This window comes from Terrapene carolina, unplaced genomic scaffold, assembly GCF_002925995.2.
Source record: "Terrapene carolina triunguis isolate 2854851 unplaced genomic scaffold, T_m_triunguis-2.0 Scaffold168, whole genome shotgun sequence".
NCBI lineage: Eukaryota > Metazoa > Chordata > Testudines > Emydidae > Terrapene > Terrapene triunguis.
The window spans coordinates 167,897-195,565 of record NW_020664519.1 but is presented as its reverse complement, the minus strand read 5'-3'; the positions used below and the strand labels follow the sequence as shown (position 1 = coordinate 195,565).

The 27,669-nt window shown below is 45.0% G+C and overlaps 1 protein-coding gene across 1 annotated transcript in view; it reads right to left on the bottom strand.

Moving 5' to 3' along the window:
* LOC113406966 (transcriptional repressor CTCF) overlaps positions 1–27,625 on the bottom strand; it is a 54,216-nt gene extending 26,591 nt beyond the window's left edge. Inside the window, exon 1 of the mRNA XM_026653889.1 lies at positions 27,600–27,625. The gene's annotated coding sequence lies outside the window, so the exon portion shown is untranslated. The remainder of the gene's footprint in view (positions 1–27,599) is intronic.
* Between the last annotated feature and the right edge of the window lie 44 nt (positions 27,626–27,669).

Here is a 27,669-nt window from a genome sequence, read left to right as displayed (position 1 = left end):
GATATCCATTTTGAAAAAATATCAGTGTATACATGCATATTACGCACACACACACTGCTATCTGCCTCTATTCACATCTATTTTATTGCATCTTCTTCTGATGTTCCTCCCTTCTTGGGTCTATTGATTATTCTCTCTTTGACTGTGTTGCTTTGACAATGTATCAACATCATGGTCTGCTCAAACTACAGTTCACCTGCTGGTGTGCAACCTATGACTTTCAGAATGTTTCTTGCAACCAGAAGTTGCAGTTTCCAAGGAGCACTGAATACCAGAAGTACTGATATTTTGCTTCATATACACTTCCACCTCCCTCTTTCCTAACACCAATTAGCTATTCAATGTACAGTAACCCACATGGACAAACATCTGAGAAAGACTTGAGTACCTGATACTGACTGGCAGTCTGCAGGGGATCAGAACAGAGCTTTGTCTTTATCCCACAGTGGAGGTGTGAAAGCCTGGGCAAACTCTGTCTTCTAATCCAGGGGTTCTCAACCTTTTTCTTTCTGAGGCCCCTCCAACATGCTATAAAAATTCCACAGCCTACATGTGGCACAACAACTGTTTTTCTGCATATCCACGGGGTAGAAAGCAATGCAACTGCCTGGGGCCCCATGCCACAGGGGGCCCCGCAAAGCTAAGCTACTCGGGCTTCAGCTTAGCCCTAGTTGGTGGGGCTTGAGCTTGGGCTTCCACCCCAGGCAGTAGGGCTCCGGCTTCAGCTTTCTGTCCTGGGCTCCAGCAAGTCTAACGCCAGCCCTGATCTCTGGTTTATTTTGGTGGACCCCCTTAAACCTGCTTGCGACCCCCCAGGGGGCCCCAGACCCCTGGTTAAGAACTGCTGTTCTAATCACAATTATCCCAGATATTTGGGTAGGGACATGGAAAGTTAAGAGATAAAAGGAGGCATCACTCTTTAAGTGAGAAGAGATAATGGAGCTGGGTAAGCAGAGCAGGGCAGAAAAGCATGATAGGAAGACAGAAGAATAGGAAAAAAAGAAGAAATAGAGCAAGTGCCTTAGGGTTAGTTAAACTGTATGTATTCACAAGTTGAATTTATTCTAATGCATTAGGGTAGAATACAAGTTTGCACAAAAGTCCTGTAAATCTATGTGTAAATAAGGAACAGACCACAAGCTCATGGTAAGTTACTACAGTGACCTCACTGCCTTCTGAGTAGTGTAACATTGCATCAACAGAAGCCTCTGTTCCATTTCCAAGAAGGAAACCAAGATGCATGTATTTCTTCAACTCCTCTTTCTTTACTACAAATATCACAGGTAGACACTATTATCCATCACCCCTTTCCAGGAAAGCAAAGGCTGAGAAACTGACTAAGGGAAAGTGTACACCACAAAATTAAGTCAACTTAAGTTACATCAATGTACAGCTGCTGCAGTAATTAAATTGCTTTTGCATGTCCACACTACGCTCCTCGTGTCCGTGGTGCACATCCTCACTAGCAGCACTTTCACTGACACAGAGAGCAGTGCACCGTGGGTAGCTATGCCACTCAAATTGCCACCATCTAGCGCAGTGTTTTGGGAAGGGTTTGCAATACCTCATGGGGGCAAACAAATCATGCAGCGGTTACTGGGAACATGGTTTCAACATCTCAGAATGTTTTGAGCTTCTTTGCAAAAGCCCTGCAAAGTTGCAGGTCTGCCATCTCTGTGAAAAGCATGGCTCCTACACAGTTCTGTACTATTATGATGAGCATTGTGAGCACACCGTGCCTGATCCTGCACTATTTGCAGAGCCGCCAGAGGAGTCGGGCAGAACAAGACAATTCCTTGGAGGCTGCCTTTCTGTGGGACATAGAAAGAAACAATTCACATTTGTTATTGGCATATATGGAGCAGCTGCAGACAGTGGTGCCCCGGTTCTGGGCCCAAGAAACAAGCACTGACTGGTGGGATTGCACTGTTATGTGGGTATGGGATGATTAGCAGTGGCTGCAGAACTTTCGGATATGCAAGACCATATTTCTGAAAGTGTGTGCAGAGCTCTACCCAACCTTCTGGCATAGTGACACCAAAATGAGAGCTGCACTGACAGTGGAGAAGCAAGTGGCGATTGCTGTGTGGAAGTTTGCAACACCACATTACTAACGATCAGTTGGGAATCAATTTGGAGTTGGGAAATTCACCATGGGGGTTGCTGTGATGCAAGTGTGCGGGGCCATTAATTGCATCCTGTTGCGAAGGACTATGACTCTGGACAATGTGAAGGACATAGTGGATGGTTTTGCAGCAATGGGGTTCCCGAACTGCAGTGGGGTGATAGATGGCATGCATATCCCTATTTTGGCACTAAACAACCTTGCCACAGAGTACATCAACAGAAAGGGATTCTTTTTTATGTTACTGAAAGTGCTGGGGGATCACTGAGAATGTTTTATCAATATCAATGTGGGATGGTCAGGGAAAGGTGCATGATGCACACATCTTTAAGAACACAGGCCTGTCCAGAAAGCTTCAAGCAGGACTTTCTTTCCAAACCAGGAGATCACTATTGTGGATGTTGAAATGCCAGTAGTGATCCTGGGAGACCCAGCCTATTCTTTACTCCCATGACTCATGGCCACCTTGACAGCAGCAAGGAACGCTTCATTTACAGGCTGAGTCGGTTCAGAAGGACACTTGAATGTGCCTATGGCCATTTGAAAGGCTGCTGGTGCTGCCTAGAGATTAGAATTCGGGGGGGGGGGGGGGGAACCCAATGGTTATAGATGCCTGCTGTGTGCTTCATAGTATTTGTGAAGCAAAGAGGGAAAAGTATCCACCAGGGTGGAGGGCAGAAGTGAGCAGCCAGATACCAGGACTATAAGAAAAGCTCAACAGGGAGCTATATGGCTCAGGGAGGCTCTGAAAGACCGTTTTAATAGTGAACCACAGTAATGTGTGTTGCTTTAGTGGGCTCTGCCTCACATTGTTTTTTTGCACCCCAGTATGAACCTTACAATGAGTGCTGTGTGTGTAGTAATATAACATTGGAAATGCACCTGTTGCTATTTTCTCTGAATGACGTCAGACCCAGCTAGCCTATACTGTGAACTAATAAAGATGAATATCGATGTTTCTACGGCTGGATCGGAGCTGTGCCTGCACAGCCTCTTCTCCCCAGACCCGGGAGATCCACCACCTCCTGTATACTCCAGGCAGGAGTGTGTCTGCAGTGTGCAGCCTGAATGGTCAGCTGGGCAGGCACTAGGTGAGCGCTCCACACTGAGCAAACAGAAAATGGAATTTCAAAAATTCACAGGGCTTTAAAAGGGTAGGGGCATGTACCTGTGTACCTGGCCGCTGGGTAACAGAGTTCAAAATGGTGACCAGAGAGGTCACGATGGGGCATTGTGGGACACCTCCTGGAGGCCACTAAAGTCGACATAAGTAACACAGTGTTTACACGGAGGTGGAGTTATTAAGTCTGCGTAACGGGTGAGTTACATTGGTGGGAGTGACATTTTAGTGTAAATGCTTACAGAGTTAGGTCAACATAAGCTGCCTTGGATTGACCTAACTCTATAGCGCAGACCAGGCGTAAAAGAAGAATGTGTCCAATCCATGTGTGTGTGGAAGAAGAGAAGTGCCATGTCTTCCAGTACCAAGAAACAGATAATAAATTACTAAACTGTTTAGAGGGACATCCATTAGGTCTAGGCCACATGGTACTTTCCCTGCTACCCTCCCGCCCTTTAACTTAAGAGTTTTCTGGTTTTTACTAGTTTGTGTTCCTGTAAATACTTCAGAATTAGGGTAAAATGAGCACAAACCAATCTGTTCCATGGTGATGTCTGTACCTTTAACTAGTACTTAAGCATTTTAGGGTGGAAGTTTAGTTAGTTTGCTTTTAAACTATGCTCTACATATCACAAAGCATCTTACAGCACTATACAAGATTATGTAGAAAACCCCATGAACTAGTCGAGTTTAATGACCACTGTAATGTGAAATCTTACATGTACATAGAACTATTTATTAGTAAATTTGCTGGTTCAAAAATCTTGGCAAGTTGCCAAGAGTGACTAAGACTTTGTCTACACTACACAGTTTTGTTGACAAAAGTCAGCTTTCGTCAACAAAACAGTGGAGGTGTAAACACTGTAGTGCTCCTTCTGCCCAGAAAACTCTCCTGCTTTGCTGACAAAATAAAACCTCCTCAACGAGAGGAGTAGAGCTTTTTACGGCAAAGTTATATGGGCAAAGCGTCAGTGTAGACACTGCGCTTGATTATGTTGCTGTAAATGGCCTCCAGGAGGTGTCGCAAAATACCTATTCTGCCCGCTCTGGTCAGCAGTTCGAACTCCACTTCTCTGCACCCAGGCATCCACCCCTTCCCCTTTAAAGGCCCAGGAATTTTTGAAATTCCACTTCCTGTTTGCTTGGCATGGAGAGCTCATATCACATCTTCCCAGCTGCCCATGGTGGCTCCACGCAGCAAATGCTCTCCCATTTGGAGCGTACCTGAGTTGTTGGATCTGCTGCCACTGTGGGGGGAGGAGGCTGTGCAGTCCCAGTTTCGCCGTAGGACCTTTGATACCTATGGGCAGATTTCTCATGGCTAGTTGGATAAGGGCTACAAACAGGACACATGTCAGTGTTGTGCAAAGATAAAGGAGCTGAGGCAGGTATACCAGAAGGCAAGGGAGGCAAACTGTCACTCTGGTGCTGCACTGAAGACCTGCTGCTTCTATAAGAAGCTGGACTCCATCCTTTGCAGCGACCACACCTCCATCAGCTCTGTGGATACTTCGGTGGGGCTGGAGGAGGCAGACAGTGGACTCAACCCCAAGAATGAAGTCGTGGACAAGGAGGTTGAGTTGGAGGACGATGTGTAGCACACAGCAGGGTCGTCCGGTGGCGCGGCTAGTCAGGACTCTTTTCCACTCTGGAGGAGTCTAGCTAGTCCCAGAAGTCCATCTCTGGCACATGATGCAGGAGAGAAGAGCCCTGGTAAGTGATATTTTCGAGTTGATGCTGCTCGGTTATATGAGGTAGAGCTGTCATTTGCTCACTATATTGTAGAAGTGGGTGAAGAGATAAAATGTACAAGACTAGCGGTGTTTGAGTGTGCTCCACATTTTCTGTGCAGCTAAGCAGTGTGGCGGAACTGTATGTTAATGCACTCCAAGATTTCATGGGAATCCTCCAGAGAGATCTCTAGGAAACTTTCCTGGAGATACTCGCCAATCCTCTGCCCAAGGTTCCTTGGCAGAGCTGCTTTGTTCCTTCCCCCATTGTAGGAAACTTTCCTGCACCAATCAGCAATCACTTGTGCAGGGACCAAAATGGGTGAGCAGCATAGGGACCGGGTTTGAAGCCGCATGCATGCAGGAGATGCACTCTTGCTACCCCTTAGAAGGGAGGTACGGCTTCAATGACCCACGCCTGTGGAAAATGGTGATAGAATTTACAATACTGTCCCTAGTCACCTGCAGTGATCCCCTTAAAAAAACCACCTAGACCCTTTGCCCCATCTTGAACGCCCAACCTCCTTCCCACCCCGGCCGAACTCACCATGTTTAGGGTATTCGCCGAGATGCGTGCTTGCCAAGAGACAGAGAGAAAGTGAGCCGTATATTAAAATAGGTGTATTTTACTATAATGATTCAATACTGGGTCGAACTAACAATCATGCTTCTGTGTATTGTTTTTTGTGTTTTGGCAGATGTGAGGAATCTTCAGGGGAATCCCCTACACAGCGCCTCTGCCAGATAAGGTAGCGACCAAGGCGGAGCAAGGAGGGAGTTCTGAGTGGTGCTCCAATCCGCAGAGATTGAAAAAAGAATACAGGGAGTGGAGAGAGACCCCGAAGGAAAAATTTAAAATAGAAAGGCAAGACAGAAAGGAGAGTGAGGAGCGCATTGTAAAGTGCCAGGAGAGGATGATAAAAGTGATGGAGGAGCAAACAGAGATACTAGCCATGCTCCAGGCAGTCCCTAATCATGCTCCAGGCAGAACACAATATAGAACTGCTGTCCATACCCTCCCTAAACTCCTCCAATACATTCCTTGTAACTTCCCAGAATGTCTCAGTACCCCATTCACTCCACCCCTCGGACAGTTTCCTAAAATGACAGCTGGACTTACACATAGCTATGAGAGCCTACACTGCCCTGCACTCTTATCTCCTTTTCCACCAAGCACTTGGTGCGTGCTGTTAATTGGTATTTAATAAAAACAAACTCTCTGAAACATAAGCAATCTTATTTGTCTCCTACACGTGATGGTTGCTGCTGATAGTAATACATAGTGTCAGTTTGATCATTTTCTGCCTACAAATCCTGTTCAGGAATCATTACAATTTTCCTGCAAGGTGGCAACTTAAAAGCATGACAGAGTGCTGTATGGAAAAAAAACATTACTAGTGCTCATTGTCAAAATGTTGCCTCAAGGCCTGAATTCCCCCCGTTATGCCCCTAACAGCGCTGGTAGCTGGCTGCTCAAATTCAGCAGCCAGGCAATCCACCGCCGTGCTCCATCCTGGAGGAAACTTTTCACCCTTAGCTTCACAAATATTATGGTGTGCACAGCAGGCTGCTATGACCATGGTAATATTTTCCTCATTTAATTCTAATCGGTCATAAAGGCAGCGCCAGCACACTTTTAATCTGCTAAAGGCACATTCCACAGTCATTCTGCCCCTGCTCAACCTACTGTTGAAGCACCCCTTCCTGCTGTCCAGGTTTCCCGTGTAAGGCTTCATGAGGCATGGGAGTAAGGGGTACCCTGGGTCTCCCAGAATCACTATGGGCATTTCAACATTTTCCACTGGAATCTTCTGGTTTGGAGGGGAAAAAAAGTCCCTGCTTAGAGCTTTCTGTATAGGCCAGTATTCCTGAAGATGTATGCATCATGCACCTTCCTGGACTATCCTGCATTGATGTCAGTGGAACGCCCACGGTGATCCATAAGCGCTTGCAAATACCATTGAGAAGTACCCCTTTCTATTGATGTGCTTGGTCGCAAGATGGTCTGGGGCCAAAATTGGAATATGCATGCTATCTATCACTCCGCCGCAGTTAGGGAATCCCATTGCCGCAAAGCCATCCAATATTTCACGTACACTGCCAAGAGTCACAGTCCTTTGTAGCAGGATGCGATTAATGGCCCTGCACACTTGTGTTACTGCAACCCAACGGTAGACTTCTCAACTCCAAACTGATACGCAACTGACCAGTAGCAGTCTGGAGTTGCCAGCTTCCGCACAGTGATCACCATGTGCTTCTCCAAAGAGAGGGCAGCTCTCATTTTGCTATCCTTGGGTCGCAGTGCTGGGGCAAGCTCCACACACAGTTCCTGGAAGATGGCTTTCTGCATCTGAAAGTTCTGAAGCCACTGCTTGTCATCCCAGACCTGCATAATGATGCAATCCCAACACTTAGCGTTTGTTTACCGAGCCCAAAAGCGACAGTCCGCCGTGTATAGTTGCTCTGTGAATGCTAAAAGTAATCTGGTGTTGTTTCTTTCCATGGCACACTGCAGGTCAGGAAACTCTGATTCCTGTTGAGACTGGGTGCTCTAGATATACTGCATGACCATCCGCGATGTGTTCATAACAGTGACCACAACAGTAGAAAGCAGTGTGGGATCCATCCTTTCAGACAAAGATGGTGGGCACACAATTGCAGGCCACTGAAAAATGCAGCAAAATGCAGCCGGAAGCCCACTGAATGCCGAGATGGGAAGAACTGCATCATGGGACATTGAGCCCACACCCATAATGCAGACATAAAGAGGGATTCATAGATGGGTGATAAAAATTATTACACAGGAAAAGACTTCATGTGAAGAGAGATCTCACAGATTGAGACTGCTTAATTTAGAAGAGATGAGAGGTATAGCAAAAGAGTGAGTGGTTTACAGCAGTGCTTCTCAAAGTGGTGGTCCGCGGACCGGTGCCGGTCCACGAGCCATCGGCTGCCGGTCCGCGGCGAGTTTCCTCATAAGAGCGTTGAATAGGATAAAATATGGCACCGGTCACTGGCACACTGGGAAAAAAAATTGCCAGTTCCCCACATCAGATAGCTTGAGAAGCACTGGTTTACAGAGAAGGTAAATCAGGTGGTGCTGGTCACATTGTAGCACATTGAAAATTTTAAGGCATGTCTACACTGCGATTAAAAACCCGTGGCTGGCCCATGCCACCTGACTCAGGCTTGTGTTAGCACCTACAAGTGTTGCTAGCTGGTCTTAGTCACACCTAGGAGCTGTCCCCTTGTTACTCACCATTTACAAAAGATACCATCATGTTTTTAAACAATTAATGCTTAACCATTTTTTAAAGAACATCTTCCCCCCCTCCAATTTAGACAAGGTCTGTAGGTTTCTTGCACCTTTCCCTGAAACATCTGGTACTAGCCATGGTCAGAGGCAGTATGAAAAAGCAAGTTTGCAAGCCAGAAAATTCCAAGTTAATGTGAAATCAATGAAACAATCAAAAATGTATGGCAGTTAACCTAACCTTAACTCTGCCATCTTTTTATTCTTGTCCACATACCCACTACAGTTAATCTATGCTTCCCCAAGGTACTTAACACTATAATATATGGACACATAACCAGACCCCTTAATAGCAACATGTACATCTTTGTTGACAATCATCTATGCACTAACATATGCATACCCAGCCACCTATTACTAGGGCCCTACCAAATTCATGGCCATGAAAAACGCGTCACGGACCATGAAATCTCGTCTCCCCATGAAATTGGTCTTTTGTGTGCTTTTACCTGATACTATACAGATTTCACAGGGGAGACCAGTGTTTCTCAAATTGGGGGTCCTGCCCAAAAGGGAGTTGCAGGGAGGGTCACAAGGTTATTTTTGGGGTGGCAAGGAGTCACAGTATCACCACCATTATTTCTGCGCTGCCTTCAGAGCTGGGCAGACGGAGAGCAGCGGCTGCTGGCTGGAAGACCAGCTCTGAAGGCAGTGCCCCACCAGCAGCAGTGCAAAAGTAAGGATGGCAATACCATACCATGCCACTCTTACTTCTGCACTGCTGCCTTCAGAGCTGGGTGGCTGGAGAATGGTGGCTGCTGACTAAGGGCCCAGCTCTGCAGGCAGCAGCGCAGACATAAGGGTGACAATACCATACCATGCCATCCTTGCTTCTGTGTTGCTGCTGGCTAGCTGCCCAGCTGTGAAGGCAGCAGCGCTGAAGTAAGGGTAGCAGCAAGGCAACCCCTTCCCCCCACAACTCCTTTTTGGGTCAGGACCCCTACAATTACAACACTGTGAAATTTCAGATTTAAATAGCTGAAATCATGAAATTTACGATTTTTAAAATCTTATGACTATGAAATTGACCAAAATGGACCTGAATTTGGTAGGGCCCTACCTATTACACATGAACACCCTGTTCTCCAACTCACTCTCCTTTGATGAGCTAGACACATCACTTTGTACCCTCCAAAACTGACTCAAAGACCTTCCCTGCAAAAGCTCATTTATTTCCATTTAAGTCAACATGCCAATTGTATATACTTTATTATCTACAAGCAGCTCACAACCACCCTCTACACCTATCATTCCACTGGAAGTCTCAAGGCACAAATCAACCTCTGCTGGACTTTGCATTGTAAGACCAATATTCTTATTTACCTTCCTGTGTAGGTCCTACACCCCTCCACCTACATATATTCGCCTTAATCTCTACCCACTCTATAAAGACTATATTTAAACTGGACCCAGAGTGTCTAACTCAGAGATTACAGACATATCCACTCTACACAGAGAACAACTGAAATGTATTACATTGCCCTGCTAGTAATTTAAAACATTGGACAGATTGCAACGATGCTTCTAGACAGATACCTACATTACCAGGAGGGTTCACAGAATAACAGTATGACTCAGTTAAGGTACTTCCACTCTATATTTGCAAACTTCACAATTTGTTATGTCATTAGACACACATTTTAACGTTGAGGTTTCCTGGCTTTCACACATTTGTGAAGTATTTACAACCTTAATTCCATCTTAATGTTTATATCCGGATAGTAATAGTACAAATGGAAATATGCCAGAGTTTCAAATAATGGGAATCCTGCATTTCTCATACACAAATTAGAGAATCATCCTACAGCCATTCAAATCAATGGCAATACTCCTACTGACTTCAATATTTCATGATCAAGCCCTTGTATGAGCAGTCCTTCCGAACAGCAGTTCTCAACCAGAGGTCCATGGCCCATGGGGGGCCGTGAGCAGGTTTCAGGGGGTCCACCAAAATAAACCAGAGAGCAGGGCCAGCATTAGACTCACTGGGACCCAGGGCAGAAAGCTGAATCCTGAGCACCGCTGCCTGGGGCAGAAGATTAAACCTGAGCAACTTAGCTTCGTGGAGTTCCTGTGGCGTGGGGCCCTGGTCAACTGCTCTGCTTGCTACCCCCTAACGTTGGCCCTGGCTTTTAATCTACTAAAAACAGTAGCAGTGGCACAGTTGGGCCATGGAATTTTTATAGCATATTGGGGGCGATTCAGAAAGAAAAATGTTGAGAACCCCTGCTTCAGAACCCCTGGCAATTTTGAAGCACTCATGCAGCACCCATGCAAAATCTTGGCCCGTTTCAAGACTCTTGCTGACTGTGGGCAAGGGAAGCACTGCTGTGAAAGAATAAAGGCAGGATTCTGTTACATCTGAAATTTCTATTTCTACTGCTAAGTAAGTCCAGAGAAGAGAAAGATGCAGGAGAAAGAAATGCTAATAGCAAAAAAACAGTTGCTGAAATACACAATTAATAAATATGTCCTTAATATAAACTTAAAGAACTTTGTGCTGAATGCTTCAGCAACGAGGGGATAAAGAAGCTACAAAATATTTATTTTTCCATTGGGTTTTCCCATTTGACAGGCCCTATCATATAAAATTAGCCAAGTGTGAAATATCCATTCTGTTTTGGTAAGCAACAACATTAGAGATATTAGCAGCAACACAATCTCAAACTAGAGAATTAAGCATGTGTCCCCTAATTGCACCCAGACCTTTTTTCCTAGCTGAACTAGACAGAAGTTTCTTTCTCGGAGCAATGTAGGACATAGTTAATAAAACAAAACATTTAATGGAACGCCTTCTTCCTCAGACAACCTTGTCAGAGTTTAATACCTACTGACTGTAGGCATTCGGATTACCACAGATAGACAGTGGGGCAAATAGTGATGAAATAGCAGGAACACTAATATCTGCACTAGTCTTTCCTGCACTAGACAAAAGGGGAAATTCCTGTTCAAAGCCATTTTTTAATGGTAAAATAAAATGTGGCCTTGAGACAGAAGCCTCCAAGGAACAACTTTAAAAACGTGTGTGCAGTAAGTCACCAGAACTAGATTGTTACTTGTACAAGGATTCTGAAGGAAAGAATAGTATAATACCGAAATAGTAGAATTTCCGTATCCTTGTCACGGTTCTAGAAGTTAGAGATGGAAGAGACTCATTAAGGTCTTCCAGTTTAACTCCTTAGCAATACAAGACACAAATAATTAAATCCATATTTCAGGATATCAGCAGATTGTAGAATGAAGACAGCAAGGGATTTCACCTCTTCACAATTGGACAGATCAAAGTTGGGTTCTTTTCACAGTCATCTGACGCATGACTTAGTGGCCAATACGCCAGAGGATATTAGACTTGAACGAATCCATGTGCTGTAAATCCTATGACATTCAAACTATACTGTGTAATGGAAAAAAGCTCTCTCTGAGTTTGATTCCTGTCCTCTTCTAAATAATGGCTGTCAGTTTTCTTTTGCTATCCCTTCTCTTCATGTTTGTGTTCCTGACTCTTCTGTACTTCTATACCTGGCTACTTTGTTCCTTTCAGTCTGGCTGCTCCTGACTCAGCACTTGATGTCAAAACAAATATTCCAGAATGGAACAGATGAATAGTCCTGGTAAAGCAATTTAAACAGGAAGGGGAGAAGTGTTCTCAGAATGTCTTATGTTTGCTTAATAAAAGAACTGCGTAGTTCCAAATATTTCATCATGATGAATAGAATGAAAATAGCCCAAGGGCTCCCATGCTGCTCAAGCAACAAACCTTGAACACAACTGCAACCTTCTAGTGAGTACAATATTAATTATTCTTCATTCCTTTTGCTAGGCAAAAACATGGTGACTACTGAAAAAACACACAACTCATTGTTCCTTAGCACTTACCACAATATTAAATTAGACAACAAATATGGAGTCTTTGCAGTCCAGCATCAGCAAATCCTGGAGATTTTTAACTATGCATCAGGTTTCATTCTACCTTGTGCCACGGAATCCCAAATCCACTTAACATGAGGGCACTTCCTTTCAGCATCAGATTAGTGCAAACTAGAAAATACTGCCCTGCCACATGCTGCAAAAGCAGTATGTAGTAATATCAGGTCCACAACCTCATAAACTTCTATTAATGGAATAACAAAATCAGTTGTAGCCTAATTTACCACCTTTTTATTGTTGGGATAAATTTTTGTAGGAATTTTTGCACCAGTATAGCTACACCAGGTCTCGCTTCTACAGCCTCAGCATGCTGAGCAACAATCCAAGGAATGAACTTCCCTCAATGTACATCAGACAGAGGGGAAGACAAGTGGAAGCATGAAAATACATTGTTTAAACTGAGTTTTCTCGAATCAGACAGGATGACCTGGAAAGAAGCTGATGCTGGACTGGGAATTTAACTGCACCATGGCACTGAAACTACATTAAATTACCTAAATACCTAAACAAGTACAAACAAGAGATTTTTACCCATCTATTCATCATAGCACAGCTATGATGCTATAAAAATAAATACAGTAGTAAGATTTCCTGGGCTTAATTTATACATTTGCAAGGAAGTAATGCAGGACATGGAAATACTTTTGTAAATTTTCTCACAGCACTCGCTAGCGCTTTGGAGTGCACTGCAAATGAACCTAAGCACTGCCAGTCAGGGATTTAATTGAAGTGACCTGTGCTCTCACACAGAAGAGACTACAAGCCTCCTGCTGCTATAAGAGAAACCACAGAGTTCTGAGCCTTTCCTTTTACAACATCATTGTTTAACAGATACAAGACCCAGACTGATACATCCAGTCAAAAGAGAGGCACCCATTGACTGTTTGAACTGCCAGAAAATGAACTCCTTACAAACCCAGAAATGAAGAGGCAGCAGCAATACAGATTTGCAACACGTGGAAGAGGGAGGGACAGGGAGAGGGCAACAAAAAATAACATGCATACTTAGTGCTTAGAACACCCTTCTATGTCTAGGGTTTACCTTTTCATGTATGAGATTTCTTTAGGGTTTTACAGTATACTAGACCCATACTTTATTTAAAAACATGGGAAAAACCTGAGATCAGTCAGTAGTTTTTCATTATTAATGTAATTAACAAAAAAAATTGAGGTGGGGGAAGAGAACTGAAAGACACTTGGGGCGCCTCATACCATAAAAGGAATAAGCTTTGGTATGATTTCTGACAGGGGCCCCTTAGGGGCTCCCTGTGGCACCACCAGGAGGCAGCCTATGTTTGAAGAGATTAGAAATTCTGAGACATGGATGAATGGCAACAGAGGCCTCTATATATAGACAGCACTGATGGAAGCGGGGTTGGAGAGCAGGATCACGTACCTCCATCTCTAAAGGGGTGCACTAATGGCAGGACAGACACCAGTGTCTCCCTTCCCCTAAATAAATACTTAGCAGGGAGGACACAGACACCCACATCTTCCTGCTTCACCAGCTGAAGATAGGCTGAGGGGAAGAAACATCCCCCACCACAACAATTTGCCCCATCTGTGTGGACCACTCAGAACAAATATCTCCCAAAAAGTTACAGATGGCAGGGGAAGGAGGGAGTTCTCAGACAAGTCAGCCATATGAGCATTTGATAGCTGACTCTACTGAGGTGAGGTTATTGATTTCTCTCTTCTCTGCTCTGGCAGCACCTTGATCCACTACGGGAAAGGAAAACAGATGTGTGTCCAGTCGCCGCACTGAACCAAGGATTTCTTTCACCCAATTTCTGAAAAGGTGAGGTAGCTAGACACCACTCCGGTTTTCTCTACCCTCTTGTTACAGATCAAAGAACTGACAGAGCAGGGAGAAGTCAACAGCAGTCATGCCTTAGCACAAGGTGGCCAACTTGAGCCTGAAAAGGAGCCAGAATTTACCAATGTACATTGCAAAAGAGCCACAGTTATACGTCAGCAGCCCTCCATCAGCTCCCTCCGCCTCCCACCCACTGGCAGCCCTGCCAGTCAGCGCCTCTCCCCGCACCTCCCGATCAGCTGTTTTGTGGTGTGCAGGAGGCTCTGGGGGGGGAGGAGCGAAGGCACAGCAGGCTCAGGGGAGGGGGCGGGAAGGGGTGGAGTGGGAGCAAGGCCTGTGGCAGAGTCAGGGGTTGAGCAATGAGCACCGCCCGGCACATTGGAAAGTTGGCGCCTGTAGCTCCAGCCCTGGAGTCGGTGCCTATACAAGGAGCCGCATATTAACTTCTGAAGAGCCGCATGTGGCTACAGAGCCACAGGTTGGCCACCCCTGCCTTAGCAGGAGGGAGTAGACATGGCTGAGTGTTTGAACCTGCCCCTCCTTGCTGGCTACACAGGGCTCCCTTCTGCTCTACAGTTAAAAAGCATCTAAAACATAATAGGCTTACTGACTATATACCAGGGATGTAAAATACACAATGTGGTGCTCATTTTCAATAGGATAGCCTTTCCTGTCTGTTTTTAAAATAAATAACGATAATACGGAACTCTTATATAGCATTTTTTGTCCATCATTCTCCAAGTACTTTACATGTGAGAAATACATTATCACCCCCACTCTATAGATGGGGAAACTGGAGCACAGAGAGATGAAGTGACTTGTCTAAGGTCACCACAAGGGGAAGAGCAAAGTCCCAGGCCAGTGCCCTACCCACTGAGCCATAATTAAGATCCTGTGTAAAACACAATTTCACAGGCTTAACGGAAATTGAGAGATTAGCCCAATCCCATCATTTTTCCAACATTAGGGGAAAACTGCAGCTGTTTGGGCTGTGGGAGAGAATTGGCAGCCATATCTATCCCATGAAATTCAAACATACCCATGATGCTGCCATGATTTAAAAACAAACAAACAAACAAAAAAAACTGTGATTATACAGGGTCTTAACCATGTTTCCCCAACAAGCAACTGTGCTTCTTTCAAGAACTTAAAGATGCTAAACTGAACAATGGGTGAATCTAATTCTTCTGTAGACACTTTTTTTTTTCAACAAATTTTCAAATATAGCAGCGGCAAGTGTCTTGATTAAATAAATAAAATCTATATTGCAAGCAGATTCAAATATTCTGACAGACTATTTCCTTTCTTTTCAAGGGGAAGCCACCTTTCTCCAAAATGCTGTAGTTTTGACTGCTCAGGAAATTGAGAAAAAAATTGTTCCTTACACAATAAGAGCTGGGAGTTCATTTATGCTACCTCGTTGCTAGTGGAATGGAGAGAGAATTCCTAAGTGAGAGTTTTTCAGAAACTGGTCTGTGTAATATACTTCTCCAGTTCTTCCCGAGAGGCTAGATCTTCACTGCAGAGTTAATTCAACTTATCTACGCTGGAGTTAGCCTCGCTTGAGTGAGGCTACGTCTACATTACAAGCGACTAAAGTGGCACAGCTTTACTAGTGTGTAGTATAGACACACTATAGCGACAGAAGAGGTTTTTCTGTTGCTGTAGTAAATCCACCTCTCTGAGAGGCAATAGCTAGGTAGATGGAAGAATGCTTCCATTGACCTAGATGTATCTACCCTAAGGATTAGGTTGACCTAACTACATTGCACAAGGCATGACATTTTTTACAGCCCTGAGCAATGCAGTTAGGTCGACCTAAATTTTAAGTATAGACCTGACCTGAGAATGGTCACATGGCGAAACAATGTTTGAGCAGTACCGAGTGCCTGGATTACTGCACTGAATGACTGAATTAGCAGCACAGAGCTGTAGCCCATTCCCTTGATGGGCCTGCCAACTTGAGTAAAAAGCACCATCATAGTTGGGCTAAGGATTTGTGTGTGGGGATGGGACTTGATTTAGAAGCAACACCAAGCAACAACTCGAGTTAACTCTGCAGTGAAAAGACCTGTGTCTCAGCCTGATCTTTTCCCCTTGAACATTGTATGTGTTTCTAATACCTTGGTTGTGCATCTTTCTGCTTTCCCTATGCAGCATTCCACAGAGAAGAAGTCTTTCTAAGAGGCACTGTAGAATGGATTTATATTTTTCTTTTCTCTCTCTCCTTCTAATTTCTCTCTCCCAACTATGGTCTCCCTCCTTCTCCACAATAAAAACCTCTGGGTCATGGAAATAGTAAAGAATTACTGGTCCTCTTAGCCAACTCCCCATTCTGTCTCCACTCCCAATATCACAATAAAAAGAATTTTTAAAAAAAGGTATCTTGCCAAAGAAGCAAGAATTCAAACAGGCTGGCAGCCAAGATGGATAAAAATCAATGGTTTAAAAAAATAGATTTTTTAAAATTTAAATTAAATATGGGTTTGGTTTTTTTAAATAAATATATTTAAAATTAAATTTAAAATTACTGGAACCCATGCTAAGTCTTAAACCTATTCTAAGCTATTAAACCTATTTAAATTAAATAGAAAAAATAATATTAAGCAGTACATGGCTGCTGCCAAGTTTTAAAGAAAGTTAAACTGCTGAACTGATGGAAGGCACAGACTAGGCACCTGGAACCAGAGTTTGCTGAAGTGCTAAACCAGCTTTTGACAGCAGTAGCCTCTTCTGCAAGTGCAAAGAGAATATTTTCTTGATTTCAGTTTGTTCAACACATTCAGTTCAACAACTAGTTCATTCAAAGTTAAGAAAACAATTGGGAGTTGAAAAAGGAGAAAAGCTTGTTTTCCTCTTCCAATCTATGAATAAAGATGAGGTGTGAAAGGATGAGATCTACTAGTTCTAAAATCTTGAAGGACTTGGTGACCAGAAACAATTAGTTCAATTCTTTAACTACTGACAATACGTCCTATGTTTAAGAAATAAGTTGGGTCCAGATTTTTAAAAGTATTTAGGTGGTGCCTAAATGATTTAGGAGCCTAAATCATAGTGCCCTAATCCCTTTTTAAAGTAAGATGTAGGTTTCTAAATTGATTAGGAGTTGCAGTGCTGAGCACAGTAATGCCTAAATACCTTTAAAAATCCGGGCCTTAGTTTTAAATACACAACATATTCTGATAAACTTCCCTCTCCCGAATGTATCCAGCACTTTTAAGGTATAATGTAGACATTCACAGAGTTAACTTACATCGTTAAATAAATGTGTATAGACAAAATGTACCTTCCTGGTAAGCAAAAGGAAGCACCAAATTTAGTATAAAGGCTATGTTTAGCTGCAAACAAGATGTTTTATTGGGTATCAACTAATGAAAATCAACCTTTCTTTAGGAAAACTGAACAATACAAATAAAAAAAGAAAAATTAAAATCATTGATTTAAATCAAGATTTCCTGCTTGCTGATTTAAATCATTATTTAAATAGGTGGTTTAAATTGATTTAAATCAAAGCAATCCATACTGCTGGCAGCTCTTCTTGTGAGAGTTCTTTCCTAAAGACTAATCAGAGTTCATCTCTTACCGGTACTTCCTACCCTTCCGTAATATGTACAGAATGGGAAAACAGATGGTACTGCATGTCGTACTTCTGGAGTTAAGCATTTTCTGCTTATTCCCCCACTGAACAAGGTACTGAACTGTTCTTCTGAGTCAAGAAAATTTTAAACTACCCTTGGTACATTACCACAGTCTGAAATGTATCCTGTTTACTATGTCTTCCACACATTTGCTATGTCTAGAATTGTTTTTCAATAATTCAGTGTTGTCTTGTACATATAATGTATTCTGCAAGTACATAAATACATGGAATGAGATTTCTGAAGTTCTAAGTTTTGGGGGGTTTTTTTGCAATAGTTACATATGTTTTAAAGTATATGTTGAAAAAATCATTAAGCTTCATCCTCTGCCCATCCTTACCTTAGGCCTCTTCAGCAGTCTGCCAATCACCCCAATTGTGGCAAACCATGTAGTTTTTTTAGAATGTGGACCGATATTTATAAGGCTCTAGGGCAAAGAAACAAGCTCTTTGTTTCATTCATTTACCCAAGTCAGGTCTCTAAGTGAAAAGTTGGTTGTGAGCAGAGAAAATTGCTAAGAGCTCTTCTATTGATTATGAGTTTTGTGACAGATCATTTTTACATACAGCAGTTTGGAGGTCCCAGATCACAGCTGAGAGCCTATTATGGTAGAATCCACATAATCTTTGACAATTATGTAAAATACTGTTTGTGACATGAAGGTAAAACAGGTAGTCCAAAGACTAAGATCAATCTATGTAGAAAGTAACCATTCTTCCCAACAAATAAACCTATTATTATAGAGTAGGTTAGAATGTTAAAAATCACAATATTGCATCATAAAGATCAATCTTTATATCTAGTACATTTAACCTGTGTTCTCAAGTATAAAAGGGAATCTCCAGACACACCAACACCTATAGAACATTCCCAGTGCAAAGAGCCCAATCCTGTTTCTGGCCAGTTTCAAGGAGAAAGCTCCTACGGTTCTAACCTCAGAGGCCTTGCTTTCACTTAAGATTTTCCTCTATTACACTACTATCAATGGTAGCAAAGGTAAAGGAGCACAATATAAATAGGGCCCTACCAAATTCATGGCCATGAAAAACACGTCACAGACCATGAAATCTGGTCTCCCCCTGTGAAATCTGGTGTGTGTGTGCTTTTATCCTATACTATACAGAATTCACAGGGGAGATCAGCATTTCTCAAACTGGGGGTCCTGACCCAAAAGGGATTTGGGGGGGGGGTGTCAAGATTATTTTAGGGGGGTTATTTTAGGTATTGCCTCCCTTACTTATGCGCTGCCTTCAGAGCTGGGCAGCCAGAGAGTGGCAGGCTGCTGACTGAGGGCCCAGCTCTGCAAACAGTAGCACAGAAGTAAGGGTGGCAATACCATACCATGCCATCCTTACTTCTGTGCTGCTGCTGGCGGCAGCTCTGCCTTCAGAGATGGGATCCTGGCCAGCAGCCACCGCTCTCCAGCTCAGAAGGTAGCACCATCGCCAGCAACAGCACAAAAATGAGGGTAGCAGTACTGCGATCCCCCCCCACCTCCCAACTCCTTTTTGGGTCAGGACCCTTACAACTACAACACTGTGAAATTTTAGACTTAAATAGCTGAACTCATGAAATTTATGAATTTAAAAATCCTATGACTGTGAAACTGACCAAAATGGATCCTGAATTTGGCAGGGCCCTAAATATAAACAAGCTGCTGATGTTTTAACCCCCTGTAATAAACAGACCTGGTTGGGCAAGATTAAACAACACAGCATTTAATACTAGTAGCCAGTCTATACTTACACTCCTATCATCATTACCACCTGTGGTGCTGCATTGGTGGGAATATAACTGTGGGAAACTACTAAAAATGTTTTGTAATGAGAAAAATCTTTGCTAGAAGAGATCCTCTGATAAGGGATTTTTTTTTTGTGGGGATGAAGGGAAATCATCATCAAGAGGCTTTTATAAACGCAGGCTGAGCCCAAACTGCCCACAGGTGGATTAAAGCCTTTTACTACTCCACCCCATTTAGGGCCAACAAGATTTGTTATATAAGTGGAGTCAGCTGCTACTTCTTCCTTCTCTAGCTTCTGTCTGACTATTTCACTACACTGAGGTTTATCAGATGCATGTCATGGTTAACAAGTGATTCAGAAGCCTACACAGTAAGACCAACTTCTAGCAGGCAACAAACAAGGTATGTTTTTGGTACAAGAACTCCAGATTTGTTTGATGCTATGAACCTCCTACAAAAGTAGCTTTGCAACCTGGTATTAGACTGGAACTTAATGTAAAATTGAGTCAAGTTGACTAAACTTTAAGCTCCTGGAAACACAGATACAGATATTTGGTGGAAATAGAACACGTAAAACACAGGAAGGACCCAGTTAAGCATAACTCTTCAATTGGCCTTTTCGGGGAACTAACCGGTTTGGAGAGCTTGACAATGAAAAATCACTTGTTTATTCTAAATGAAATGAGATGGCTTCATTTTAAAATGTTAATATGAGTCAATGACTGACAAATGCAGAATGACCTATTTAATGTTCTCCTTATTGGAGTTAAGACACTGTAGCCCAATATAGTTTAGTACAGCCACTATTAACTCGTTTCATAACTGCATTAAAATGAATAGCAGTCACAGCATACTGAAAAAATGGGTCATTATACTGCTCATGTTGTCCAAACATGAACTAAACTCATATCTTGTTAAACTAGTCGCAGTATGCAGCACCGTGTGAGATCTTGAATGTGTTTGACAGTGACAGCAAAGACTAACTTCATGAAATTCAATATTACATAAAAGAGAAATGCAACCACATTTTTTTACTCTAATATAACATGAACATGTGAACAGACAATGCTCCATCTCCTACAAACCTAAAAACAAACTCACAAGATGAGCATAATTATTATTTGTTGGGCTTCAGAAAAGACCCTGTACAACTTCTGTATTCTTACCAATCAGCATCAGATAACCACATTATAAAGGAACACTAAAGGACTTTCTGGAGTCACATTTATAGGGTGAGGGAAGGTTATAAGCTTAATTCTACATGATGTTCCATGTTCACTTACCAGCAGGGTAGAAGTAAACTGATTAAAAACTCCTAAACTGGGATAAAGACCTACCAGTTGGCTTTTTTGGCCACTCATTCATAAGAAATACTAAAGTGTCGGTCTAAACTAATTTGGGTCACTCAGTGAAGAACAAATGCTCTATTTTTATTTTACCAATCTGAATTATCTCACAACCTTTCTGTAGGTTATCTGAAGAGATGTGGATTTGTTTGTGTTTTTGGGGGGCGGTGGGGGGTGGAGAATAGGGGCAGAGTGAGCAAGTTGTATGAGGCTGTTTCTCCTGAACATAAAGCTACACACTGACTTAGTAAAAGTTAAGGATGAACTTTTTTAGGGAACTATCAGAACATAGCTTTATATTTTTTCAGTGAACTTACTCCTTGAGCCAAACTCTAGCACCATCTCATACAGCTTGACATTTTTTTTTTCCTACAGAAAAATTGGAATTGTGTGCTTCTCTGTGGGCCACAAGCTGAGAAACCAGAGTGAAAAGGTGCAAGTCTTACTGTTAAACTTATTCCAACAGTACTGACTGAACTGTGCATATGAAGTGCAGTCAAGTGGTTGAACAGAGGTTTAAACAAGTCAGTTCAGTAAGCTATACTATAAGGTAACCACCAAATTAGAACTCAGGAGGACTTAAAGGACATGAGTGGGGGCCAAAGACTAAGCAGTTTAGTTTGTATGAGTGCACGTGGCAGTGGTGGCTTCTCCATTATCATTATGCATTTCTAAAGTACTCCTGTTCTTAAAGTGTGTGTGTGTGTTAAGAAGGGAGGAGGGATGCCCCGTGATTACTGCATTCCTAAAGCACTCCTCACCACAAAATCTGGGCACTGTTTATTCTTCAAACACACAGGCAGTCCTATTGGGATATAGGTTGTAGTGGGGGCAAGAGTTGATGTAATAGGAGTATAGCTGTGCTCTCCGAGCCCTAAGCTGACATGGGTGGAAAAACGAATAATGGGAAGCCTTTTAGAAATTTAAGGAGACGGCTGGCAGCAGTACATGTAAGGACCAACGAGCTATGAAATTACAGGAGATTCTAGATGCTAAACAGATGTTCAAGAAAGCTTACGCAAAGCCTTCTCTGCACTGGAGCTTTTTACCCAGTTCACTATTGTTGCCAACACCAGCTCAGCTACACCAGTGCTTGCTATGTTGGGAGCCCTAGTGTAAGTGGCCCATAAGCCATCACCACAACTCTTAGCATCATGCTGATTAGACTTATTCATGCTGATTATTTACTCTGGAGCTTAATGGCAGCCAGCAGCTGGCATAGACTTGGGTTCCCAACTAGGGTGACCAGACAGCAAATGTGAAAAATCGAGACGGGGGTGGGGGGTAATAGGAGCCTATATAAGAAAGACTCAAAAATCAGGACTGTTCCTATAAAATCGGGACATCTGGTCACCCTATTCCAACACACATGAACTGGTCTTAACTTAGCAGTAGAATTTTTGGCCTATTTTAGGGCTTGTTTACATTACCTGCTGGATCGACTGGCAGTGATCGATCCAGCGGGGGGGTCGATTTATCGTGTCTAGTCTAGACTTACTGCAGTAAGAAGATCTAAGTATGTCAACTTCAGCTACGTTATTCATGTAGCTGAAGTTGCGTAACTTAGATTGATTCTCCCCCTGCCCCAGGTGTAGACCAGGCCTTAACGTGACATGCTTCCACTTCTACACATAGGATATGCATGGATGAGAAGATACTGCTGAGGAAAGGTTTCAGTTTGAAATAACAGGGAAACTTTTTTGGGAAATGGACCTCTGCAACCAAGAGTGGGAGAATTCACTAAAATTGTAAGTGTAAAGGCAGCCTCAGAACTACATCATATAAAGACCTTTTTGTGTTGCTCTTTCTGTAACAGAGCAAAAGAGGCAGGCTGAAACAAATGTTCATGCTTTATGCTCACTTGTATAAAGGCAAAAAGTACTAGAATTTGTGAATGGGCAGAGGCAGACCTAACCTGTGTGGAGTGAGCGTTAACAGAACAGCAATTTTTGCATATAAAACTATAGGTAAAGGACATTAAGTCTTGGGATGGGTGCTCTAAATAAGGGATTTCACAGAAACAATTTCTAGGCAGAGGATTAAGGAAAATTTGTATGAATACCAAAAAAGTGGTGGTCTCCAAGGCATGACAGCAATGAGGACCAGTGAAATATCAAAAATCAGAGGGGGACCGTGTTAGTCTGTATCCACAAAAATGAGGTGTCCGGTGGCACCTTAAAGACTAACAGATTTATTTGGGCATAAGCTTTTGTGGGTAAAAAATACTTCAAGTTTTTTACCCACAAAAGCTTATGCTCAAATAAATCTATTAGTCCACTAGTTCTTAAACTTTTGTACTGGTGACCCTTTTCACATAGCAAGCCTCTGAGTGCGACCTTCCCCTCCTCCCCCCCCCCTTATAAATTAAAAACACTTAAACATCATTACAAATGCTGGAGGCAAAGCAGGATTTGGGGTGGAGGCTGACAGCTTGGGACCCCCATGTAATAACCTTGCGACCCCCTGAGGGGTCCCAACCCCAAGTTTGAGAAACCCTGTGTTAGTCTTTAAGGTGCCACCGGACTCCAGTGAGATATCAGAGAAGCAACAAGTAGGGCAGTAATTGGTAACTACACAACCATAAATTAGTTGAGGATCCCACCTGGAACATGACCTGCTGATACCATAAACCAGTGGTTTTGAAACTTTTTTTTTCTGGCAACCCAGTTGAAGAAAATTGATGCCCCTGACCCAACAGAGCTGGCGATGAGGGGTTTAGGGTGTGGGGGGGGGCTCTGGGTTGGGGTGCAGGAGCGGGTCAGGGCTCTGGGCTGGGGGTGCAGGCTCTGGGGTGGGTCTGAGGATGAGGGGTTTGGGATGCAGGAAGGGGCTCAAGGCTGGGACAGGGGTTTGAGGTGTGCTCTTACCTCTAGCAGTTCCCAGTCAGCGGCGCCTATCCTGGCACCGTGGACCGCGCTGTGCCCAGGAAGCAGTGAGCAGCAGGTCCGGCTCCTAGGTGGAGGCGCACATGCAGCTCTTGCCCGCAGGCACTGCCCCTGCCCTTAGCTCCCATTGGCAGGAGTGCAGAGCCAGTGCTCAAGGCAGGGGCAGCGCATGGAGTCCTGTGGCCCTCCTGCCTAGGAGCCAGACCTACTGCTGGCTGTTTCTGGGGCACAGACGGTGTCAGAACAGGTAGGGACTAGCCTGCCTTAGCCGGTCAGCACTGCCGCTGGGACTTCTAACAGCCCCGTCAGTGATGCTGACCATAGCTGCTGCAACCCAGTGCCTTGCATTCCATGACCCACTACTGGGTCACAACCCACAGTTTGAAAACCACTGCCATAAGCCAGTTACTCCTGAGGGAATTCTGTGCACAATATTTTAAAACTCTGCAAATTTTATTTGTCAAATAGATATGGAGGCTCCAGCATGGCACTGGGGAGCACAGGCCACTGGCTACACAGAGGTGGGAGACCATAGTGCAGTTCCCCCCTGGGACATGGACTCAGTGGGGAGGCTGCACCCAACCCTGACACCACCCAAAGACTGGGCCTGCCCCAGAAACACCCACACCCCAGGGCCTTGCCCTGCTGGGCCAGATGCACCAGGTGTGGGCTGGCAGGATTCAAGTGTGGAGGGGCTTAATGCGGGGGGGATCCAGGTGTGGGTTGAGAGGGTTCTGTGTGGGGCAATCTGGGTGCAGGCAGCTCAGTGGGGATCCGTGTGTGTGTGTGTGTGTGTGTGTGAAATCTGGATGCACCGGGGCTGTGGGGGGGAAGGAGGGGTTCTGGATGTAATGGTAATGGGACTCTGCAGGGGGGGGGGGTCATCCAGGTGAAGGTGGTTGGGGCTCAGTGGGGTGGGGATCCCGGTGTGGGTGGCTTGTTGGGGTGGTGCAGGGGCAGTGGGGCTCATGGGGGGGGGGGGTTTCTGAGTGCAGGGGAGGCTTGGCGGGAGGCTCTGGTATGAGGTGGGGTATGGATGCATGAGGGTTGGGCAGATGAAGCAGCTCCCTGTACAGGGATCCCTCCCACTGCAGCTGAGGAGTGATGGGGTGGAGAGCCGTTTGCAGAGCTTCCTGCAGCCAGGGGAGAAATCTGGGGGTGTGTCTTACCCGGCCCTGGATGCTGTGCAGGGAAAGAGGAAGTCTGGTCCTCCCCAGTCCAGCTGGGATTAGCTGCTGAGCCCAGCACAGGGTAGAAGCCACCAGCCAGGTCTTCCCCAGTCCTGCTTCCTGCCCCACAGTGATTTACTTTGCTGCTGGCTGCCCTGGGCACCCAAAACACATGCTGGGGAGGGTTGCATGATTGCTCTTGTGGCTTCCCTTTACTTCCCTGTCAGTCACTTTTCTGTTGGGGACATAAATTCTACATGTGCAGTGGTGCAGAATTCCCCCAGGAGTAACCAGTGGTTCTCAAACTTTTGTACTGGTGACTGTTTTTACATAGCAAGCCTCTGAGTGTGACACCCCCTTAAATGTATAAAACAGTTCTTAATTTATAACACCATTATAAATGCTGGATGCAAAGCAGGGTTTGGGGTAGAGGCTGACAGCTTGCAACCCTCCCATGTGACCCCCTGAGGGATCCTGGGTTTGAGAACCCCTGCCATAAACAATTTCTTCTTTGAACTGCTCATTCTGGAGGAGACTCCTCACTTAATCTTGAGCTACCCCCAAACAAAAGTTGCACGAGAACCTGTAGAACTACTTCAGAAATATTCATATGAAGTCTGGTCATCTGATTCTGCTGAAAGGTCTCAGCTGAGTTTATGCCCTTTGATACACTTGTCTTTTAAATTAATCTTTGACATTTTCTCAAACATTCATGTTAAATAAGTGTTCAGAACTTCTGTTGAAAATCTGGCTTAAAAGTAATTTCGCTTCACTGTTCAACTTTTATTCTTGGGATATCATTTTGCTAGTTCTCTAGTCACCAAGACCTATAGTTCAATACAAAAACATCCGATTTAAACATCAGAAAGCAGCACAAATGGACAAGGCCTATTGTTTTGCATATTTCATCTTTAAAGATGCTTTGTTGCTTTCCCATTATTCTCCTCTAACTGCCATCTTTAAGAAAAAAAAATGTTGGGAAAATTAAAGTACCCCTCACCTTTTATTTCAGTACTAAGACTAGACCCTAAGGTGTGGGTGAACTGATTGTACAACTGATTTCAAAGGGACTCTGAATATGCCTTTAACTGCAGGAGCAGGACCACAGAATTGTCTGAAGGAGTAAGCTGTGTATACAAGAACTAGGGTTTTTAAGTAGTCTGTAATTAATAGAACTAGGTAGCTATATGAGAGCTCAAGCCCTGTCATGCATTAAACTAGCTAAACATGAATTCACCAGTCAGTTATCAGTAGTGAAAGAGGTCAATAGCAGTATACCTAAGAATCACTATTAGGCCTTCAATGTGTCAAACTGACAAGGGGAAATGAATAACTATATAGCAAAATTGAACACTAAACTGATTAAGCCTAGTCAAAGTAATGACACACTAAACCTGCTCCAGAAGGACACAAGTAAGTAATCAACCACCAACAGATTCAATTTAATGCAGACAACTGCAAGGAAAAGCTTCCGATGGGCACACATTACTAAGTTCTAAATTGGCACTGTATAAACTATTTAAGTTTCATTGTGGACAGCTCACAGAACCAGGCAAAGCACCCTAAGTGGTATTAAAATTAACAGTAAATTCAAGAAATTTATACCACATGACAATTTCACATGTTTTGTGTGTCAGCTTTAGTCTCCTCTCAAAAAGGGCCCACCAGCACTAGCCTTCAAGGGGGAAATTAATTAGAGGCATATGTTGGAGGGCTTGCAGATGAGGCCACGTTCAAGAATTTGAGTGAAAGAGTAAAGCCCCCCCCCAGGTCCGTTAATGGGATAGCTCGTTGTAGGAGACGGTATTTTACCATCTCCTAACCCTGTCTGCTCTTGGCGGGCTGAGGGCAATACGCGCTATAGCCATGGCAGAAGCGGGGGGAAACCATGCTCTTTCTGTTGGCCCTGTAGCCCAGGTTGGTCCTGTCCACGCAGCCCGACCGGCTAGCGTCTAGCGCAGCGCGCTGGGCAGGGGCCAGTCGCTGCCAAGGGAAGGGCGTGCTGTGAAGCAGAGGGAGAAAGGGGTGGCCGACTCCCTGGCCACAGCCCGGCACTAACCCGAGGAGGCTGGCGGGCGGGCGGGCCGGCCGGCGCGGGTAGGGCAGGGCGGGGGCGCTGGCCAGGCGCGAGCGGGCGCCCCCAGCCGGGCCCGCGCCCAGTGCTGCATGGCGCTGCTCAGCCTGCCTTGCAGAGGGAGCTCGAGTCCCGCTCTGCGCCTCGCCTCGCCGCGCCTCTCACTCCGCAGCGCACACGGCGGCGGCCGGCAGGAGCGGGACACGCAGCCGCCGCCGCGCCAAGTAGGACGCGGCCGGAGCCGGATCGCGGGCGCGGACGTGGGGAGCGGCGAGCCCGCAGCAGGCCGAGCGCCAGGAGAAGGCGGCGGCGCTAACGCAGGTTCGGCGGGAAGGGCTCCGGGGAGGGGGGCGAACCGGCCGCCCTCCGGCAGCGCTGGCCGGGGCGGGGAACGGCCCGGGGGAGCGGGCCGCGGGCCCGGGGTAATTAGCGCCGGCGGCTCCGCGGAGGAAACAAAGGAAGGAAAATGGAGTCCGGGCCGGCGGCCCCGGGCCAGGCGGGGACGGGGCGCTCGGCGGGCCCGGCCGGCCCAGCGCCGCGCTGTGGGGAATGGCGGCGGTAGCAGGCAGGCGCCGGCCGCGCTGGGGACGATAGAGGGAGACAAAGCCCCCTGCTTCCCCGGCGGCGGCCGCTGCGGGGCCCCAGCCAAACCGGAGCCCCATCGTGACACCTAGAGGCCGGAGAAAGCGACTGCAAACCCCCCGCCACCGCTTACCTGCGCCTGGCCCCGCCAGGCCCGCGCCCGCCGCCGAACCCCGCCGCCGCCCCGCGCTGCCCCGGCCCCG